Source organism: Bombus fervidus, chromosome 7 (assembly GCF_041682495.2).
Source record: "Bombus fervidus isolate BK054 chromosome 7, iyBomFerv1, whole genome shotgun sequence".
NCBI classification, from domain to species: domain Eukaryota; kingdom Metazoa; phylum Arthropoda; class Insecta; order Hymenoptera; family Apidae; genus Bombus; species Bombus fervidus.
The window spans coordinates 6,334,547-6,358,671 of NC_091523.1; the positions used below are offsets into that span (position 1 = coordinate 6,334,547).

Below are 24,125 nucleotides of genomic sequence, written 5' to 3' on the forward strand. Positions count from 1 at the left end.
TATCGTAACAAATTGTATCACATGTTTTGAACATTAATTAATCGAAGAATGATGATAAATAAAAAAGATACCTAAACGAATATGCAATATATTTTTCCGGCACAACGACCGCACAACGGTAATAAACCATGTTTGTAAGAAAGATTTACTTATTATATATTATATTATATATATTTATTTATTAAATTTAAATATGTAATTGTTCCAAAGCTTTCTATTCTTCTTTCTATATATTATATTGTATAATATGCGTTGAATTTCGAATTACTACTAACATTATCAAAGGAATTTTAGTCTTTGTTTTTTTAGTCTTTGAATTTTTGCCTTTTGTCTCACTAATAAAGGAACGAGCTCAAAAATATCGTGACGCTTGGATATTTAAGCGATACTAGTTGGTTGCATACAAAAACTAATAAAAATACAGTATATATAGAGAATGTACAGTTATATCAGAGACAGACGCAATTCTATTTAATTTATGACAATTAAAATGAATAAATATTAACACCATTGTGATCGTTCGATTCGATAATTATTTAAATAATTTTTGATTCTGGATAATTCAACATTCCCATAATTTTCTACTTATAGATGTAACGATATCAGGCTTACGCATCCATTAAAATATTGCTTATTTAATATTAATTGTACGATTGATGTATTGCGGTTTGTTTCCATTTTATCATAATGAGTAATTATTAAATCAATATCCATTAAAATTCTTACAAATGAGAATAGCAAATAACAATGATAATGAATGTAATAGGATCGAAACAATCAACTATATGCACACAAATTGATCTAAATAATATCGAACTCTGATTAACGTTTATTATAAAATATCAAATAATACTAGGAATAATTATCTTCAGAAAGTACTCGTATGCGATAAGTTCCTTAAATTTCATAGCAACGTATGCGACTAAGAAGCTATACGAAGCAAGTTAAACACCTTGACTGGTATATGCGGTCAATAGCTGTATATATAAAACGCTTTTGTATTGCAAAATCAAATAATCTATAATTTCATAACGTTAATCTATTTCAACAAGTAGATGCAGTAGGCCTATATTTCTACCTTCTTTACATTTAATTAGTTATACGATATATAAAAAATATTACCAGTCTTATCCTACATGGAGGTAACACTGTTCGTATTAATTTACAACGTTTCATATTTTAATCTTTATAGATACATTAATGTATGTCGGTCGTTCTCGAAACAAAATTGATTATCTAAAACACAACATGGCACGGCCATACATGGATACTTAATGAGCAAGCGTTCAACAAAGGCGGACGATGGTCAGATTTTGGTTTTGCTTCGTTTGTTTATTTAATAATCAGGCGCACACAGCTGTGTACGCACACACATGTTTCAAGGCGAAGCGTAACGCGAGAGGAAAGGGTGGCATTTTAGCAGCGTTACTGCAAAGTCAGACAGGGAGAGCAAACTAAACGGCAAATAACGTTAGAAACGTAGAATTTGCGGATAATTTATTGCTCGATGTTAAATATTAGCGCAACAAACAGAACGTGTAATACGTAATAAGCGAGAACGATATGAGAACTATAATCAGATTCTCGTCGATTCTACTTAATGATAACCGGAATCAAGTTGTTTGAAGATTGGTTTAACTTGCGTTAGGCTAATGAACCGTGGTGTTTGTCATTTTACATTAAGAAACTAATAGAAATTAAAATCATACATTTGGTTTGATTCTCTTTTTCCTTTTTAGTATCTACGCATTGTATAAATTTCCAGAGTCATAATTATCCTCACAAATATATTATATTTGCATCATCGTTCGTTATTTCCAGCAAGCATATAAATATAATTTTTATAATATCAATCAGTGAAAAAGTTTTTACTTGGAACAATTTTATACAATTTTATAAAGTTAGAATTTCTCTTGCTTGATGATGATAAAATACGAAACATCTCATTGATCGTCTGTTATCTATCAAATTTCGGTGATAATTGTTGTAACGCGTGTTAATGTTCCGACAGGAAAGTCGATTAAAAAAGTTCTGATTAGAAAAAGAACGAAACTGTATCGGGTTGTTGACTCGGGAAAATACAAGCAGTAGAAGTTGGGGTTTTTATGGCATCTTTTACGAGGTTAGAGTAGACCGAAGTTCTTCCCAACTTTTTACTTTATCACGGTGCACTACTAATATCATATAATAACTCATAAAACACGGTTAATACTGTATCTATCTGTACTAGTTTACTCCTGCAAGCTATCGTATATTGCTCGCTTTCGTATTTTTCTTTTCCTTCTTTTCTTAGGAACAACGATCTTTCATAGTAGCATAATAATGTATCTTTCTAAATATATGTTCTATTAACCATTATCGAGTATTTATCAAGCAATCACATAGCGTTGCTTTCTAATTTTCAGTAGCTTAGATTAGCTTGAAGCAATTGAAATAATAATTGAACGTCTTTGAGGAAGGTATCTATTTTACGGACGTTCGATATTAAATGTATCGTAAGTCTTTGCATTGAAATTTACGATAAAATAGAAAAGAAAGGAAGGGCGAAGGAATAAAAACCAGGAAACTAAAAAGTAAAGAAAATAATTCATAAAATGTTATTTATGAAATATTCAAGTACACCGAGCGAGCATAGACGTAAAAAGTAGAAAAATATAAAATATGATTTAAACTATGTAATAAAGAATGGAAAATTAAATAACTTCAGTTCGAAGATTTTTGAAGAATATCTTTCGAAAAATGTAAGAATTTTAATTATGTAGGTTGCACGAAAGTAATTTATTCGTAGGGAAACTTGATATTTTACGAAATCTACTTATGGTCTCGAGTTGCGATATAACATTTCGGCAATTATCCTTGTGAATTTAATACATTTCTGGAGAACGTTAGTCAGCTAAACGAGTTTGCTGTCGTTATCCTTTGCGATATATTAATTCTCTCGGTCATTAGCTCGATACATCTGTCAGATTAAACGGTCAAATTTTAATGCAAATTTCATATCGAAGTTGACGTTGTTCACGTACCAGTTGCGAAATTAATAATCTCGAGATTGACCTCGTTGATTTTGATAAAAGCCTTCATAAGTTGTGAATTTTATATCTTCTGAATTCACTGCTTTGATCATATGAGATATTGCTGATTATATTACCGAAATACTTGTACTTTGTTTTCGTTAATTGTGTTACTTCAAAGCAACTGAAATATTTATGTCATTTCGTTTTAAAAACGTTTCATTGTAATAATATTGAAAACAAAAAGAAATATCTTGTGCGTTAAAATTCGTTTAAAATACAAATTGTCGAAAGTCAAAAGAATATTAAATTTCTATCTTTTAAGAGTTTTAAGCTTTGTTGTTCTTTATAGAATGCATGTTGCGTTTTTTTTTTTTTTTTTAATTATTTGTCGAAACTACAATCGCTACGAATTTCCTAACGCTGATAAATCTTGAATTCAAACGCCTGTTGTATTTTAGCTGTAGAAACGATCCACTTGATCTGCATAGCTACTAAGTTTACTGTCACGTTTCCATGTTCCTAACTGAATTAATTGCTACAAGCCAAGCGTGTAGCATACCGTTCTAGATTTACTAAAAAAATTACTAACGAAAAATCCATTCATTCCGTTTCTATATTTAATTCAAATATCAATCTTATGTTCGTGTAACGTGAAAGTTCGTATGTCGTATAAAGCATGCTACAGTATAAAGAATAAGCTAGTAAGCTTGTAGAATCGTTCTTGACGACACATAACACCGGAATCTTTGAAATTTTGTCAGTGGTAAAAGGTTTATTTGAAAGTATACTTTATCGGTTTTCCATGTTGTAACTTTTAATCAAATTTATTGGATCGTGTGCACAACATTGCGCTTTAATATCATTTGTTGCATCGAATTTTCGCTCCGTTGCATTCCGGATATCCGCTAAGACCAAAGAAGTTTTAACAGAGAGGGGCTATAAGATTTTCAAAAGGACTTTTGAAACGCGCCGTTCTCTGAAGAACCGTAGGCAGAGAGATGGCGAGAGAAAGAGAGAGAACGATGAACAGCTTCCAGAAAAGCGCGCTTCAGCTTGTAATACACTTTTCCCCTCGCGTTTACAGCCGACGAATCGTTCCTCTTCTCTCCCTGTTCGCCTCTTTGTGTTGTTAGCTTCGCATGCTCTACACAACCTGCTATCGCTCGAAGGCACTATTTTTAATCAGGGATACAGATAAAAAGAGAAATTAACCGTCGATTTCGCCGATGAGCGTAACGACTTGTAGCGAATCTACATTCGGTTTCTAGTCGTCCGCTTTTAAGTCTGTGAGCCACGTATATCCACAGGACTCGTTAAACTCCGGTCTTCTTGTACGGACATGTCGCGAATGTACACTGCATACAGACCGATAAGAAAATAGATCGCTAAATTTGTCGCAGTTTTACAACTACGATAGGTTCTTTGTTTCAGCCGCAATTCGTTTCGCGGCTCTAAAATAAATCAGGTAATTTTACTGGTTCTTTTGAAAATGATACAATCGTTTTTATCTCGTTCTTGTTTCTGATGCAGAATTTATCATGGAGCGGTTGTAGAAGCGGTATTCTTTACAAACTGGTTTATCGTTATAACAACTGTATAATGGTTCTTACAGTCCTCTTAATAAAACATTGTAACTCGAGTCGTAGTTTTTACGTATGCACATAAATCCTTCGCGAATTGTTGTTATTAATTGAGTAAAGGCGTAGTTAATTCATTTATATGTATCGAAAATAATCAGACGATTTTTAAGAGAAAAGAAAAACACAATTAAAGTAATGGAGTGCGGTTAAAAGTTAATTACATACTTTCTTCGAGGTACTTTGTCTAAAAATATAAAAACCATACTATGTTTATACAGAAAGTTAGAGTCGATTCAAATAGTAACTCGAATCGATACTGAAAAGACATGTTATCCAAGACCGTTTTATCTTGATCAAATCTTATACGTCGTTTTTCTAATCAACGCTCAGTTTATTCGTATAATATAATATAATAAGGTAAGACAATTTTTCTCGAATTTCGAGAACGAAGAAACGTTCCATCAGTTTTACGTCAAATTAGATTGAGGTTAGGTTCGCGGAAACATCTTAGATCCAGCATAGACGTGTATATATATACTATATATGTATTTTATAGCAGAATATATGGTTAAACAAGGAAATAATGAAAAAGCAATATCTGAACCAGTTCGGTATTTCATGAGAAAACGAACTTGCCTATTTTTATCGATATATAAATTGAGCGTAAACTTTGTAGCAAATAAATCGCAACGGTAAGATAACTTCTTTATGCGACCGTAGAGCGCGCGACAACGACTAAGGCTAAAACGCTGTAAGAAGCAATGTAAAGGGGCGCGGGAAGGAGGCGTCGCATCGTGGCGCCCAGCGTCTTAATAATGGCACGTCGTGGAAACGCGTCGTCATGCCGGCAAGGGCGGAGAATGAGAGAGCAAAAGAAGAAGACGAAAAGTGGCATGAACTCGTGATTTATCTGCTCGCATATCCCTCTTTCTTTCTCCTGATCTCGCCAGCAAATAGCACCGGTGTCTCCTTAGGACCTCGTTAAGTGACATTTTAGAGGAAAGGCAGATAAGAGCGCACGTACGTGCTTTGATGCATGTTTCGCGGCTATTACAGTCAGTTAAAATAGCTTCTGAGTAGGCCTCCTAAAAATAAAGATATTTAGCCCGACTTTTCTTGCATAAATCAACGCCAACCAACTTGTTCCACTTATTTAGGCGCCGTCAATCTGAAAAATGCAATAATTCGTTCGATGTAATGTCATTATCTCTTGAATATTATTTTCATTGTGGTTGCGCGTGTTTACGTTTCATTGGTCGATGATAGAACGACAGCAGGGAAAGTCGGTACAAGTGACCGATATAAAGCTCGGTGGTTACTAGCGGAACGTAATTACTGGAACGTAGCAATCGACATTTTAGAGAAAATCGAGATAAGATAAAGAGAGAAAGAGAGAGAGAGAGAGAGAGAGAGAGTGCGCGTGTGTGTGTGTGTGTGCGCGCGCGCGCACACATGTTACGATGCATGCTTTGCATTTATTACACTGGATTATACCTTCGTAAACGAAGAGGTAAACGGATAAAGGTATTTACGACAACTTTTTCATTATAGGCCAATACACGACAAAAACCAGCTGTTTGCGGGGAGGGGGAGAATCGACGCGAACCAGTTTCTTTGCCTTTCTTATCTCATGTCAAACGATACTTTCAACGGTTCGCTCGTGATCTATTCTCTTTTTTTGGCGAAAAGGTCGTGGATTCAAAATAATATTCGTTTATCGCAGTGTCTTTGGTGTCCGCTTACAATTCGACAGCGACATTAACACTATCGATACAAAAAATGAAAATGTCTCTCCTCACATCGTTCGCAAGCCTATCGCTTTATGTGTGTCAATAATCCGAATTTGTATTAAAGACAGTCGACGGTAAAGTTGGAGTTGCAGTTGGATGAGTGAGAGACGGAAAGAAAAGGGATGGGAATGGTGTCGAGCGTTGGATGTGTAGGATATCGCGTTACACAATTACCGCGCGGAAGGCAAACTTGTCGGCATGTGAGAAGAGAAGCGATCGCACGTGAACCGATATCCGCGAGAGTAACGAGAATGGACCGATCGAAGAGACAGAATGGAACGTCTGATTCTCACGTGAGCGTCAAAGTGTCACGTATCGGTCGTTTGCTCGAGTGCTTGGTGAAGTCTTGGTGTAATCAATCGAGGTCGGTTCTCTGTCTTGACACGAAAGTCTTATCGAAGGACTTGGTCGGGGCGAAGACGTCGTCGGTGTCTCCTTTCCACGACATCGATACCCTATCATCTCTTGGCCGTCCTAAAACATCTATCTTGCACGCACAAGATTCGCGACTCTTATGAGAAAACTCGAGCGCTTTAGTCTATGGGGAATTCGATCCTGTCGTTCGAACGCGAAACTCGTCAATTTTATTTCTGCCGCACTAATGTCCTTCGGCTCTTGTCCATTGGCTCAGACAAATTGAGCCTGAGGGCTGGAAATTTCGTAAAATTGATTAATTAAGCCAATAAGGGTGCGAATAATGGAAAAACATGGGAACAGAGAAAGGAGGAGGGAGGGAGGAGAAGAAAAACTGAGTGATAGAATAGTAAAGAAATTGTTGAATGGAAAACGATTGAAAAAAGTTCTCTGGGAAAAGTGGAATTATATTCGACGACGGGATAATATCGCGGTAGATCCGCACGCGAAGAATGAGAACCGGTTCAAAATTTAGATGAAGTTTAATCTGATCGATTCTGTCGCTACCTCTGTCTCGCGGATTTTAACTTGCACATCATTATGAACCGAGTTTTCAGACTTTCTTTTTCTCGTTGCGAACTTTTATTTTTATATTTTGGATAGACTTGAACGTAGAAATGTAAACTTTCAAATATTCAAATATTCTCAGTACGTACATTGAAAATTAACAAGCAGATCTGACGATTTTAAAAATGTTTCAAACGAAATCTATTCACTGGAAAATGTTTGACAGTTGCAGCAATCGGTTGAAACGCGAAGGCGAATCGGATGATCCGTATAGAAATAAACTGGCAATTCAAATTTAAAAAATGGAAAGATCCGTATCGAAAAATCCATAGATTCGAGATATTGGCTGGCGAGTAAGTCATGTATCAGGGAGTCGCTCCTCTCTTGATATTGTATATCCTCGAAGGAAAAGGTGAAGTTCCATTTCATCTCAACAGCGACTTCCTATTGTCGAAGAATTCCGTAGCCACTTTACTCACCAGTTATTCCACTGAATCGCAAAACTCGCAGTTCGCCGATCTTTTTATGAAAAACCCAATTTTCGCGGTTAAAGACGAACCTCTATAATAACTTCATTATAATAAATTGATACGTTTCTCTAATATCTATGAAATCTAATATAAATAAAATATAATAAAACGGGAGACGGATATTTCGAGAGAAGCATGTTAATTATCAAGTTAAGTAACCGAGGTTTATTGCGTACTCCGATTCGAAGTATCCGAAACAGTCTGTTCGCAGCGAACGGAGCGAAATGTTTGAAATTCCATCGGCGACAGGGATAGACGGAATTCTCAAAATCGTGGATGACTCGGTATCGTTTTTGTCGAAGTTTATCGGAAATATTTTCTCCTCTATTCGAAGAATGGAGAGCGTATCCTTTCGTCCGCTTGCAGACTACATCCGAAAGCCACAGAGCATCAGGTACTGATCCGAGCTGTCGTTTGACGCTTTATCGGAAGCCTAATTCTCACGTCCAGCTGAAGAAAAATTCGAGTAGCCGACTTTATTCAGGTCACGTGGCCTGATATGGCTTCCGAATGCGAGCCCGTACCTTTGGTCCATCTTCTTTCAACTCCTTTTCCTTCTATTTCCCCTTTCTTTCATCGTTTCCGTCGAGTCCTTTGCTAGAAGGAGTCGAGTTCCTCCTGAAGCTATGGGGCCACGTTTCTCCCTCTACTTTTTAGCTGCTTCCTTCCTCTACTCGTAGGTTGAGTACTCTGGAGTTGGTCCAACGTTTCTTCCTACCTGGCCAGCCTTCCTTTTCTGAAATTCACCTCTTGTTCATCGAAAGACGAGTCCTATGCACCCCTCTAAGTGGCCACTCTGAAATCATCAATTTCATAGGACCTGCCGAACCACGGTTGACGCTTTCTCTTTTTCATTTTGTTTTTCTCAGTAACATTCCACTTAACCATCCAACTCGTTCTCTTCGAAACGGTCTTTTTCTCATTTGGATCTTCTACGTCGATTCTCCGTTATTGCTCCTCTTTTCTTCCCCTCGTTCAAGATTCTTCGACTTTCTTCGTCCATATTTGTTCCATGCTGTCATTTCCCGGGGTAATTCGCCCACGCTATTCCTCGCCCACGGGTAAAACTTCATCGATGTTCATTTTCGTATGTCTTCTGATCGAAAGTTTTCGACATCCTCGCCGGTTGCCCGGGTAATATCTCATGCGTTTTATACAGAGTTTTCAGGCGATCCAGTTACTCGAAGATTCTCTTCCCACTTGTTCTTTGGCTCGATGATGAATTTTTTCAGCCCTGTTTGCCATTCGCTCATCTTCTTCTAAATTCGTCCCACGGAATCTTCGTCCTAGACTTCAGCAGGCTACAGTATTTTCTCATAACCAGCCTCTTCGTGTAACTCAGTTACCAGGGAAGCGCGCGACGCAACATCTAACCTTACGTTTCTTCGAGTTTCTCTCTGATATTTCTCAACCTTAAATCGCTCATTGATTTTTACATCGCATTGAATTTAAACAGAAATTCATCTGTTCGATACGGGAAAAGTTTTTAAAGTTCTCGCAGCAATCCTTTCGTTGGAACACGGTACACGGTTTCATTAGCTCGCTATACGATACGCAGTTTTAAAACAGCACCGTTAGATTTCCTCTGATTATTCATATCTCGTTTCGTTACATTGTTTCCGCTTTACCGCGTTCCCGCTCCTCGAGTCACCCTTTTAGGTTAGTCTTTTGCCTTGTTTACTCAACGCTCCTCTTTTATGCGGTTATGAGCTTCAACTTATTTTTCCCTGTTACTTCTGTTGCCTCCCTCCTCTCTTGAGAGAAGGAGCATCAAGGAAACTTGTAGCGATGTCTCTTACCGCGACTACGCGATCTTCCGTTTCGGAATTACAGCTTCGTTTCAACTCGACTCTCCTGCGTTTTACATATTCTCTCGACTTCCATCCTCTTTCAGTTTCTTTTGCCTCAATTCGATATCGTTACTCCATGAGATCCAAGGGGAAGGGAATCGTTTAGCTTAAGAGTACCTACCCCGTGTTGGGTGTACGAGTTCAACGAACTATTCGGTATACAGGTATGTATATCACAAGTTGTTGTTACTTTAGTGTTACGATGTTTCTACGCGCAATGTTCTGACCTGTTTTTCGGTTTGCCCTGCAAATCGCGCGTGCTGTGCACCGCGGTACTCCTTTCTCGGTTTCTCCAAGTTTTCCACACACTGGTATTATGTTACCCTGCAGGCTTCTAGTTAAAACGTGAGATTTTTTACGATTATTCTTTCTTCTCTTATTTCGTAGAAATCTAGTATCTACGAAAACATAGATCTGGGGATCTTTTTTAGGTATGTCTAACGAGTTTAATTTATTCATACGAGCAGACAGGAATACATATTGGAAGATATAAGTATTAGGTTGTTCGAAAAGTTTCTTTTGTTTCACAAAGTGATAATAGATGAATAACAATTCCAGTTTTATATTATTTTATTGAATTAGGTATGATCCATTTCGTTATATTTCACAAACAAACTAATATAAAACAAAAAAACATTGTGCGTCTATTATTTCCTTATAAAACGAAAGTAACCTGATTTTTTTTCGGACAACCTGATATATCGATTATATATGTATGTAATAATTTAAACATACAAATCTTGTGTTAATCTGCTGTTGTGAAAAGGGAAGTAAAGTTTCTTGCTTCGTTATGTCCATATATAATTGTATAATTGACGATATCAGTAATATAATGTTTTCATTCCATTTCGTACGTTATTACGAAACTCGTTTCAGTTTCTTGCAAATGTATAAAATTACACATTGCGCTGAAAAACTAGTTTCTTTCTTTCAATTATTAATTTTATCGTAGAAATATCATTTTGTTTTTCTAGTTGTTTCTTAATCAGTGTATATTATTACGCATTTATTAATTCGTGATATTTTTGATAAGAATCTAGCTTCGTGATCCGTTTTTGCTTTCCTGTATTTGTTATTTTAATGCAACGAGTATTTGTCCCGGCATAATATCCCTTTTCCTCGATTCGTAACTCGACTCTCCTCCTTCCCTCTGCCAATATTTGACACTGAAACCGTCCCTTCGTTCGACCTTTTCTCGTCTCTCGTTTGCTACCTGATCTCATATTCCCGAGGGAGTTGTCAATCAACATCCCCGCCACTCTCGTGGCTCGTATATCAGCAACCAGAAGCATGTAACAATGTACCGTAATTATTGTCCCGTATGCAGGACCATTGTTCGATTCTTCCTTCACGAATCTGACGAATTAATTTTTCCTATCTGGTTTTTCATCTCACAGATATCTCTGACACCTTTAGTTAGGTATTTAAAGCTCTTTAGATATTTTCCATACTATACAATACGCGAATTAAATCAAACTGCAGGAAAATTAGTTTAAAATAGCAGCGTATATCGTGGACACGGTAAACGCAACTCTTCTTCATCGTTTCGATGTCAAAACCGTAAAGAATAGTTGGAAAGAAAATCTCAGGCTGTACCTTGTTCAAGATATTCTTGGCATCGTGTTGTCTCATAAGGAACGCCATCATCGTGTTTGCTTAAGATAATCGCTGAATCGAATTAACACGAAGCCGAATCTGAGGCGAAATCTCATTTAGTTTAACGGTAGATTCACCCTATATATATATATATGAGTTATTGTTTTCTGCTTTACAGTTATCTCAACTCGATAGGTATCGTCTGTGAGAAAATGGGAAGCCATTAGATGCCGTAATGACCTTCCGATATCGACTATTAATAAGCAGAAAATTAAACACGATTTAAGCACAATGTAGAATCGTACAGCAGTTAATAGGCGTATACGATGAAAGCGTTGCGGAAAGTGGAATAGAGTATAGAGAACTCGTCGATTGGAAAATCAAAGGAACGTATTGAATGGTAGAGACGTGAGATGAATTGGAAAACAGTGTATGAATGAGAGTGGACAGTGTATCGTTGTTACGGTGTCTCGAATCTTTTCCCGAGGTTGCGGACCGAGTTGTTGATCGAATAAATCCGTTTTCCATCATATGGCGCCTATGTACTGCGGTGCTCGGATTCCCAGTTTCTATCTTACAGGTCATCCGTGCTTCCATTCTTGCACTGTATTGCCTTCTATTTCATTCGCTGTATAAGGCGAACTCCGGTACAACGACGATCGTTCCACTTCCGTTTCCCTGATTTTCATTTTCAATCTTGGTTTTTTGCAATTCAAAACCGTTGGCCTGGACGACAGGCAATAACTTACGATTCTCGAGCCAACCGATTGGCCTTTATTCGGATCTATTTTCAATCTTGAAATCCTGCCGAAGTAGTTGTCCGACGAACAACTTGCTGCTTTCCGGATGTATTTACCGAGGCTATCAGATCAGGCATGTTGATATACGAACAGAAGGATAAACGTACGATACAGACCTAGATTCTCGTATGTACAAGTATCAAAGCTAATACCCAAGTTGCAGTTGCAACTTTCAAGGGAATATGTAAACCGATGGCCGTAATCGCCTCGTTTGCCACTGTTTTCCATCTAGCCTTTACCTGTTTCCTATTTATTGTTCCATGCAGAAGAACACCCCGCGAGCGGTCTACTCTTTTAACCGTGATTGGAAAATATATGTACATATTTACGTAACATGAAAGTTTAACATTTTGCACGAATTGGAAACTTGATAAAAAATGACGAAGAAGCTTTTACTACGATGTTTCCATCAAGTATATCAAAATATAATTACCATTTCTAGCTGTTGTTCCACCTTTTGTCATACGGTTTTCCGTTTAAAATTTCAAATAAATACAATAGCTGTGGAAAGTTTATTTCGCTTTAAATCATACGTTAATACGGATGATTCGTCCGATAAAAATTTAGTAACGTTATATTTTGTAAGCTTACGGTACTCTCTTCTATTATACTCGTTCGATAAATCTTCGTTTCACTACCAACGCCTGCACTTGTATCTCTGTATGCGTGTTTATTGTAATCCACGTTAACATCCTCATAATGTACTTTTCATATTCCATAATTTTGTGCAATTCTCTTATCGAATGACAACCATATAACGTTAAAAAATATAATTTCCGTACTTCGTATTTCGTGAATTTATCGAACGCCATAATAAGATAGCGTGACACAGCGCGTACTAATCGCCTTTATTCTTTGAAATCGCAGCTCAGAAACTGAATGTCAATATCCCGACTCTATTACTCTATACCCTTCTTCCTTTTGTTCCACTCTCTTCTATTCTTATCACCCGTTCCTGTGGGAGCCACCGAGAGAATAGGAAAGCGTCGTGTGGCGAAGGTTACGTACACACTTTTCATTGTCCTAGCGTATCAACGCACATCAATGGAGTTCTTCTAATATTTTTCTCTCATTTCCTTGCTCCAATGTCGGCAATCCTATCGAATATTCGTTTGAAGTTAACCAGTTTCCATTGTTCCAATTCTTGGTTCAAAGGAACCCATGTAAGCGTTCTCTCTCTCTCTCTTTCTCTCTCTCTCTCTCTCTTTTCTCGCGTGTATCCTTCCCTTCCCTTCCCACGTTTGTTCCAACTTGTACCATAGTCTTCCTGAGGGAGTTGTCGGGACGAATACTGCTCGTACTCCCTTCTTCGCCCGATGTATACGTACATGAATGGCGCAGCGAAGATTTTTCATACCGTCATGCCGCATTTCCAGAGATACAACCGAAGAATATTGCTTTCTTTCATGTTGCACCGAAACGCGCAACTATTCCGACGTCTACTTCAATTTTTTCTTTATTTTCAAACACGCTGGTTATCTTCTCTCTCAAATTAAAAATCATCGTGATAACCATTTTACCTTTGGTATTTACTATACGTCTTTTTCTTTGAACAAAGATAAATCTACTGCAGCACGCTCGATCGAGATAAAAATTCGCAATTGGAGTTCACTCGATAGCAAGTAATTGCGATTAATAATTAGAAGAAAGAAAATTTGTTCCTGTAATGTGATTTCTTCTTTCGAATAAACTGCAAACGTAACACAATTGTTCGCTTGTTGCTCGATATTATATGTTAATAGAATTGATTTGAAAAGTTACCCGCGCTTCGTTACCTCGGCATTGTTCGCGTAAAATTGCCGCACTGAGTTTTAATTCGTCGCTTTTATTTTTATTCCGCGCAGTTGCCGTACGTCTTGCAGCGAGTTCCTTGCTCCCTTGCATTCCTGTGGGAATTATCGTGCGAACACCACACCTCTTTCTCGTTCGCGTGAAATGTAGACGCGAAATTCTCCCTTAGCGGTTGTTCTCCGGCGCTCATTGTTGCTCCGCACTTACAGACCCAGCCTTTCCGCTCGCTGAATTTTACTTTCTTTAATTTTGTATTAAAAACTTCATCAAATATTCGTGGTTTCATATTTTATTCACTTTCCGCCGCGTTCCATGCTTTTTCTCTCCCTTAATGCCTTAACTATCCCTTAATCTTGGTCCGTACTGCCACGGCAATGTTCTTGCTTTTCACGCGGAAAACACACGTACATCAGCCTGTCTTTATCGATTCCGTACCTTTTATTTTAATATGCAGGACAAATCAGGTAACTGGAAGTAGATGCACTCTGTGTTCGTTTCAAAGCCGGTAAAGCTGGTGCTGGAAAATCGAGTGCTGCACTATCCCCCACTCTGATCTCGTTCGTGTTTCCAGTGAAATTGTGTTTTTGTTTCTCGTACAGAAATTTCACCGAAACGAATACTTCTCCTCAAATCCTCTTCTGAAAACGACAAGCACGCAGAGACAAAAGCGACGACGGAATTCGTTTATCTTCTATCGATCGTGTCTTTTACATGGTACACCTTAAGTAACGTTATTAATACCAAATTTGAGGCGCTTGTTAGCTCTTTTTAACCATATCGAATCCGGTATACTTCTCAAAATGCAGGTCTCTCGAACGAAGAGAAAAGAAAACTGAAACATCTCTTAAAATATACAACTGTGGAGCAAGTTGCTCCGAAGGTTTTGCTACATTTTGGAGAGAGAACGTGTATGACTTTCGTGTAAAGAAAGGTGGAATTGCAGGTTGCGGGTGCGTCGTTACTCTTATGAAAGACCGAGGCCACGAAAACACAAAACCTTGTTATACTGTTCAGATTTTTGTGGCAATTACGTGACTCGTTTCGTATACAGGGATGTGCGATTACCTCTGTTTCCAGCGACATTAAAAATTCGACTAAATATCGTTGCTCGCGATTTTCCTCTATTCTTCTTTTCAATCTCTCCGGCCTGCTGTTCTTATCTTCTCGTTAGTAGAAGACCCTCGTATTCTCGGGAGAAGCTGCGAGAAAACCGCCCTCACTACCTTCATAAAACACATACAAAGACAGAATACCTTTCGTTATTGTAGCTGCAATGAATTCCATTGTTACATTCGTACGTTTTCAATTTTTTATCGGCGACAATACGTATGCTGCGGAACGTTTTTCCATCGATTCGCAATTGCATCCAGATTCGCCATTTCCTCAATTAATATTTTCTCCGTTCTTCCCGTCCTTTCTTTCTCTTTGTTCGATACCTACACCGCGCCAACTTCTGCTCAAGATTTACATCCTCTTTGTTATCACGAGACAGCGGTCTGTGATTTCTGGGTTATTAAACGGTCGAGAAATGTGCTTGAAAAAAGCATACATCGCTAAAAATTGGAGAAGTTCCGGATAGAGAATCGTTGTCTTTCTTATTTAGGTGTTTAAAGATTTTCTATGCACCGAGTAATTGTTCGAATTTAACAGCTAACTACTGTTTTATCTGCTTTCTCCTATCGTTAATAATCCCCATTTAGCGGAGAAGTTTGAAATTGCAGAGAAAATTTTCTGCGTTTCTGTTTGACTAGTCGTTTAAAAATATTGAAGCGTAACGAAAGTAGGCAAAAGCTTTCCGTTTCCTGATACGAGCATATTTTTCATCGGTACGCGGTAGAAAGCGATCGTTTTTTAAAAGACAGACTGGACATTTTAAGCTTTATAAACAGAACCCATTTGCGATTCGTACGCGTATGCACGTAATGTATGAAAATACGTTTCAAAATATTGCGTGCACGCGTATTCAAGCTTAATTTAAACAAGCTACATTATATTCGAGAGAGTTGCATTCGACGGATAGAGGTGCAAATCAAATTTAACCAAATATCGAGATTTTAAAAGCAGCGCAAGTGTACGCAGAAACTTCGCGACACCGCGTTGAAACGAAATTCCTACTTGCTATCTGGTTGTTTGTTTTCGCCGCAAAGAGAAAATCTTATTACGCAGACCGAAATAACAAAGTCTTTTCTCTTATGACTTCTTCCTACACGTAAATTAGACGCTTTTAAAATTTCGTCCAGATGTTGACCTTTTAGGTACGATGCGCCACTATAGTGGCTTTCGCGGATGTCATCTTATATTACGACGCGCCACTATAGTGGCTCACTTTGCTACTCATTCGCTCACCGTTTCAACTAAACGATCTTTTTCATTTGTCTTGCTTCACACTTTTCTTGTCCTTGCAACGTTTTATAATAATATTAACAATATACAAACAGAATATATAGTCTTTGTTTTTGATACGCCAATGTCAGATATCAATTGTTGTATTCCGTTAAAATAAATATACCATTATTAGATGCTCTCTTTAACATGCCGATCTGTATCCTTATAATTTTTTAGAATCTTCATCCTCAAAATGTCGCTTAAAAATAGAAAAGAAAGAACGATTTGAAAAACACTATCGCGTTATGACTATGAAAATTGTGACATGAGTGTATGTGTCATACCGTGCTTTAAAATATATCACACTCAATTGTATTATTAATTATTAAAGTAAATTATTAAACTTTAAGTATATCCATCATATCTTTAAGAAAAATTATAAGTTAATTATCAAAAACTTCATTGCAATGTGCTTGCGTAAAGAACAGCATTACCCGTCACACATTACAGTGTTGTATCGTTTACGCGTAATTCACGTAAAACTTTGTCGTACAGAGAAACAGTCCCGCGCAAAATTCAACCGTAACTAAGAGATTAATCCAATGGAACGAAAGTACTTGCGCGTTCCTAGCTGTTAGACCCGCTAAATTCTCGAACTCCGTTTTGGCATCGAGTTATTCTGCCTCACCTCTAATAGCCTCGTATCGTGTGTTTCACGCGATCCGTCAATAACGTGGTTACCGAGCAAGATATAAAATGCAAATTGGAAATAAACAGCATCATGACCACCTACTCTACGGTACAATGATATTGGTTGAGAGCGCGAAGAACGTAGCCGTGACCAAACCTCTTTTCCATTAATTATTATCAGCTTGACAAGCAAAACCTTTCACTTGTTGGAAACAAAGTACAGCGGTTCGCTCGTTTACAATGCCATTCACAATTTCCTTTATTATCCAGCCTGTATCGAATTTTCTATCGGCTGCAGAGAAAAACACCGAGGTCGTATTCGAATTATTCTGTTTCGAATTACGCGCAGCGAGAGACGATCCCCTTCGCAGGCTGTGTATGGAGAAGGATAGGTTCTCCGCTTGCACAGGATCTATGGGTTATTGTCGCAACGTATCTATCCGCGTTACGCTTGAATCCATGTGTTGCCGCAGTTGGTGTCGAGTTTCGTTGCTGCACATCCCGCCACATAGGTGCAACTGTGAGTGACCTCCCCAAGCAATTGCATGCAAGTTATACGGCTAATGCGAAATGGTAAGTGGTAGGACCTCGTCGAAACTCCACCATAGGCGCTTGCTCGTAATTATAAACAGACGCTCGTACGAGTAGAAATTATCGACCGGAGATGGCCTGTTGACTTTTACCGGGACGAAGGCTGTAGGATGTATACGATGGCTTAAGAGCTCATTTTCTCATAGCTATCCGAGGGTTGCGATATTTTCGAGTTCGGACTTGTTCACGTACCACACATGTTGTTCATTGCGATATTTAAACACGACGCGCGACTCGATAAAGTTTCGCATTCGTAAATTTTGCCCTTTGCGCGCCTTTTCTCTTCCTTCCGTCGAGAACCTTAGCTTTTATTGGAACACATTTTCGTTACGAAAACAAAGTCTCAGACAAACAGACTGCATGCAGCTACGTACGCAGTTAATTTGTAGAAATTAAAACCTGAAGCTTTTCAAATTCTAGATGTCTATTGGTTTGCTTATTCTGTTCGAACTATGTTTGCCAAAGCGATACGCGGCTTCGTTGCGTGATTACAGAAACTTCTCTAATGAAATATCTTTCTTGGCAATTGTCTCTTTTATATTATTTATCTAGCTTCTAAGCAAATTTATTCAATTTGTGAACAACAACTTGAATTTCGTCGAACGACAGCCATATCTTTTAACAGAATTGCGGATAATAAAGTGATTTGAAGGATTGTCAGCGTTCGACTTGTGACAATCGGGACAGTTCTTTGCTCGATTCGTTAGGTGCGAGCCAGTTTTTCTATTTTTGGTAACTCATGTAACGTGTTTCGATGCAGTACAAGGATACAATATGTAGAAAAACTAGCAATCTGCGCTGCTTGTTCCATAGAAAATGCACAATGGTACCTGCATAGCAAATGCTGAAGCAAGTTGAAAAATCTGCATTTATGCAACACAACGCTAGACGTTAATACCTACCACGCAGCGTGTTTCGAAGCTGATTTGGCGATATTTAAATTTGGTTAATTAATACATTCATTTAATCAATTGATAAACCGAACGATAATTTCATTCCGTTCTAATATCATTCTATTGTTATATCTATCGTTATATTTCATCGTACGTAGTACTTATTTAAACAATATTAAAAAAGTATTTTCTTTAAAGATCGATTGAACCTTTCCTTACCTTTATCTTTTGTGATTTATGTCTAATTTTATTGTATATTAACTGAACGAAGGTTACATTTTAATATTATCAACTCGTACTTATAATACAAAAGAACGCGAAATAAGATGAAACGAATCATGCACTTACTCTGTTGCCTCACATACTCTAAGCCTAAGCTTTGCTTGGTTATGAATTGCTACAATGTGTCGGATATTTTAGAAATTCTTTTAGAAATCTTCTCGGAAACGGTTAGCCGAGTGTAACGCTCGTTGTTACGGTATAACGCTCCAACAACGATCGCGTGCGGTAATTGCCAGCAAATCGCCCATTGGAAAAGTTGAGGTCGCTCGTTCATTGGTAGAATATATCGCGACCGATTTTCAAAAGCTTCTCTAGAGGCAGCCGCATTCACGGATCGCGAGATCGTTGTTTATTCTCTCTGTTGCCTGACCACGAATAGGACAAAGATTGACAGAGATTAACAGAATATTTTACAGTTGTGTTACCGCGGTTGCGAAATTCGCTCGCGAACTCTTCAGCAAGATTATAATCTAGGCGTTTGTCAACGAATAGCCACGTGGAATATCAAGCATAGCAGCCAGCACTTGGCAACTTAATCAAGCCCCGAGCCTCTTCCTTTTCATCGTTGAATAGTTACCCTTTGTCGTATAATAAGTAGATTCAAGAGCAGCAAGACTACCCCTCGCGGTGTAACATCGCCTGATACGTGGTGCACGGTCGAAGGTTTTCAAATGATTTTATTAGCTGGTTGGTAATTGGCCCGATATGATTTCCTGGCTGCACCGTTCGCGTTTTATTATCATCGTATTTCCCCGTTTCAAAGGATACACTTTCGATTACTCGTCCCCTGCGGCGTGCCGATTACCTGCGTCATTTCTATGTAACATAGTGCTTTATTTTTATAGGCAAATTAAAAATCTCTCTTCCCGCGATGAATTCGCTAGTGTATTCTTTCCAATTAACGGTATATTTTCTTTTTCGATATTGTTGAGAATTATGGATCTTAGTTGTCAAAATAAATATATGCGAACACTCACGTTACATGTAGAAATGATAGTAAAATAGTTTCAGATTTATTGAATATGTGATTTACAAGATATCCGTGGATACGCATTCTCAGCACTCTTTTTGTCTCACCATCCTCTTTACCACCATGCGTATGGAACAGTTGCATTTTTCTATTTTACGAGGCGCTGCACGATACCCACACACTCCCACACACACTCATACTTATATATGTGTATCACTACTACGCAGCTAATTTTCTAGCACACAAAATTACACATATCTCAATAGATACATATTAGATTGTCCGAAAAGTGTCTTTCTTTTACAGACACGTCTTTTACAACAGTACACCTCCATACAAACGTGAAACCAAGTCTGTGAAATGTTGCGGTGTTTATCTCAACAGAACAAAATGGATCATACGTAATTCGATAAAATAATATAAAACGAAAAATGTTGTGCATCCACTGTTTCCTTATAAAACGAAAGAAACTTTCCGGACGACCTAATACCTTCGTTATCTTCAGTAAGTTTATTGCTATCACTGTTTCTTCCATTACATCGTCGCGTCATATCTGTCTTTTGTTTTTAGCAGCAATGCTGTGTCGTTTCTTTTATCTTTCTCTTCCTCGTTTGCTTAACTCGTGCAATTTTAAAAATTGCAACCTATTGGTTAGCAACTAATTACCACTTAATGACAAAATCCGCAATCACTTAGTTGCCAAGCCAATATTTCACAGAGTCGCAGACGGTCTCCGTGCAACAATTTGCTAAATATCATAGCGTCCTAATTTAATATTTTATCGAGCAAACGGATAATAACAGCTGACCATTGGACATTGAATAGACGATGGGAAAAAGTTTTCAGGGCACTGAGGTGAGCACGATTCTAAGCAGACATTCGCCGGAACTGTGATGCGGGATATCGATCGCCATTATCGCGGACTTAATGAACCTCGAGGCCCACACCTTACTCGCTGAATATGACTGTTCTGTGCAATAAATAGACAAGTGGCACACTCGATTCGCGTCCAACTGTCGTCCTTCGAACAGCGCTTATAAGTTCGTTCTCGGTAATTTCGATATCGAGTGTCTCTATTGACAATCGGATCGTGCGCCAGAGATACGATCAAACATCCAACCAAGTTCGTGCAACAATCGTTGGCGACAACGATGCTCGTTAGACTGCTGTGAATATTACATCGATGCATCGGTTATTAATGCCGAGTCGGTTTTAAAAGACATTTTGCGTTATTAATTTAGGTTGGAAAGAGGAACATGGATCACCGTTAACGCGGATTTAACGAGTCCATTTGAAAGTTGCCGCTTTCTTATTCGTTATAAGCTCGTCTCGTTCGAAAAGTGGCTCTCCGTTCACTTTGTCTCGCGGTTTTCAGCTCTCGACGCTTGTTCGTTTCTTCTTTCATATCGAGAGCCGATTGCCGATCGTCGTTCCACGAATTATATACCTACCTCTTTAAGAAAGTTATCCTCGTTAATTTCAACTTTGTGCTCGTAAGTTGGATTCCGACAAGCAGCAGGAAATTCTCTGGTGATATTTTGGCATGCTTGTCAATGACTTTTCTTTTTTTTTTTTTTTTATCAATTCCTCTGATTAATTAACTATTTCAAACGATCGAAGAATTCTTTTCAGTCAAATCTGTCATGAGTCGTTACAAATGGACCGTTTCCATAGTCGTGTCCTGCCAAGTAATTAACTCGGAGCTCTGGTTCATCAAAGTTGAATAGACATCGGACGGAAACTTTGATCGCGTAAATTCTCGTCGAAACCGCTACCGGGCCAACCAATTCTAACTGCAGAAAGCTACGTCTAACGTCACGCTTCCGAGGCCTTACCATTCGTTTCGAGAAACATTCTCGCCGAGAGCGACGTGGAGGATATTAGAGGAAATCTTGAGAAAATTTCTCGGCACACAATCAAACGTTCGATGAAAATTATGATTAACGAAGAAATCGATATCGCAACGGGAGCTGCCTGGCTGACTTTGGCGCGGAACGTTCGTAAGCTGAAGCGTAGGATCGATTCTAAAGAACGCGAGTATACCAGATCGCTGCGAAATATAAATTACCATTAGCACGACTATAATAAATTAACCATCGTCGCAGAAACTATGCGTTGAACGGTGGAAAAGGAGCGCGGAGGCCCGCCGAATAACTGCGTCTCTCTCGCGGTCAGCTGGATTAATTCCACGAGGTATGTCGGCGATTTGTATAGGAATGAAGGAAATCAGCGTTGGCGGTCACGGAGTGATCTCCAGGAAACGCCGCGCCGTGCCGCTACCTCGTCAGCTTTTGCTCGCGTGACTCGCTTTGAAACTATGTTTGATTTTAAACGATATTCACAACACAGTTCGAACAAAATATCGACCACACGAACCGTCGACTCCAAATGAATCCGAGTACATCAGGCTTTTCAACGCTCCAAGTCCAAATCTCATCAAACGCAGTCGGATCTCTAAGATGTCAGGCTACTTTAACACTAGAACTACCACACCAGTCAAATGGATTGGCCTTACAATTTTATTTTAAAATTCCTACTCCATGTTATATTTTTTTCCGCAATGATGTAATGACTTTCGCAACGATAACTAAAAGAATAATATAATGAATTTTATTTTGATTTTTATGCATTCAAATTGAAAATAATTTTTTATAAAAGTTACTTATATCAATATCAGTTAAAATGACTGGTACTTGTCAAAGCGCAAAAGGGTCCTGCGATCCGTTTATCGAACCCCAATTAACCAGATTCCTCGTTTTGTACAACTCCCCACACGTTTTTAAAATTATGACTGCGTATCATTCGATACGATGATATCAGTTATCAGGAAAATGCCGGATCGATCGCTAGATCGCTAGATGATAACACTAGAAATACCACATCAGTCTAAATGACTGGTTCTACAATATTATAAATGTGCCAACCCTCGTTTAGAGTTCATGGTCCCAGATGGATTAATAATACCAAAAACGTACTACGTAACATGGAATTCCTTCTGTTAGAAAGTAATAAATTAATAAATATAAAAATATTCCATTATTACGTATTTTTTAAAGACCAGTCATTTTTCCTGGTTTTGGTAGAAATAGTGTTAACTATCGGCAGTTCTAGTGTTAACTAATTTATTTTGGTCTACTTGGGCAAGCCCACGTGCCAGAAAATACGGTTATCTCGTGTTTTGGTTTGGCGATTTTACAATTTGCTTTTTGTTCGTACGCTCACACGTTTTTCACGAACTTCCTCGACTTCGAGGTCGAATTTATGCTACAGTAGAAACGGCGGAAATGTACTATTTTGGAAGAATTTGAATCGTTCGCTCTGTGACCGCGTTAGTCGATATAAATAATTTTTAAAACTATACCGTAGCCTACAGAATTGTAATGTTAAAGATAGCCACGGGAGTATGCGAATCAGCGTGTAAAAGTATCTGTTTAGAGAACTCGTTCGAGAGATTTCGTTCATTTTTCAACGAAAACGCGAAGTACGAGTATTCATGAGCTGCAATGAGCTTTAACTCTCGATTTGTTACGAACGTTAAAGTCAGGTTTGTTGGGAGCATCGAACTCATCAGCTTCGAGTAAGATGCATCTAGTTTCTACGATTAAGTTGCAAACGAGGAGCAACGAGGTTTTCCGATAACTTTGTAATTTGTTGCACATAGATATGATTTTCTTGCAAAGCGTATAATTTTAGACGATACTTGGAATGTCAGTGCGCGAAACGGTAGGGCATGATGCGAAATGAATATTACATCTAGCGTTACGAAGACGATAATAGATAATAGATAATAGAATTGAAATTTTCAAACTACTCGCGCTATTACGCTCGACTAAATCTTCCTTACTTTCTAAGCATCGATAATAGTAAAGTAATTCCGTCTATTCCGTCTATAGTTGAGTGCAACCAGTGGATTAACCAAGTAACCAAGTTAAAACTGATTGACCACTTCATTAAGAAACTCGCAATTATGTTAAAATAATCGCTTAAATTTGATTGATATCTAAATGCGTATATCTGTAGTTGCAGGTTCAAGACAGGCGCACAGAAAATCGTATTTAGAACAGCGTAATACGTATTCAATTCTGTACCAACCGAAATAGACGTTAACCGCTACCGTTCTGCGGAATATCGATCATCATTAGCGTGAACGCAGTCTCTCCTCTGCTGGTAGCTAAGCAGAAACTAGCGGTGCGACCCTAAATTGATTCGAGATCAACCAACATAAAGAAAGTTAATTTATCTAGATTCCAACGGAATTTACGGTTAAATGAAATTTCTATTCCGGAAGACTGCAAACCTACCACGCAAGTCTTCTTGGAGTTTGTCGGATTCGCGAAAGTCGCCTGATTAATCGATAGGAAATAAATCACTCGTAATTTCGAGGAATTATTAGCGTTGCGCGATTAAATAAACCACGCTATTTCTACTTTTCAAACTCGTGTAACGATTCCAACGATTAGGAGGAATGTCTATCGCCATTACCAAGAAATAGCTGCTGGCTC

At 38.2% G+C, this 24,125-nt stretch overlaps 1 protein-coding gene across 3 annotated transcripts in view; it reads left to right on the top strand.

Moving 5' to 3' along the window:
• The window catches only part of LOC139989066 (semaphorin-1A), a 368,578-nt gene that overhangs the window by 204,614 nt on the left and 139,839 nt on the right, over window positions 1-24,125 (top strand). The gene's annotated exons all lie outside the window — the stretch shown is intronic.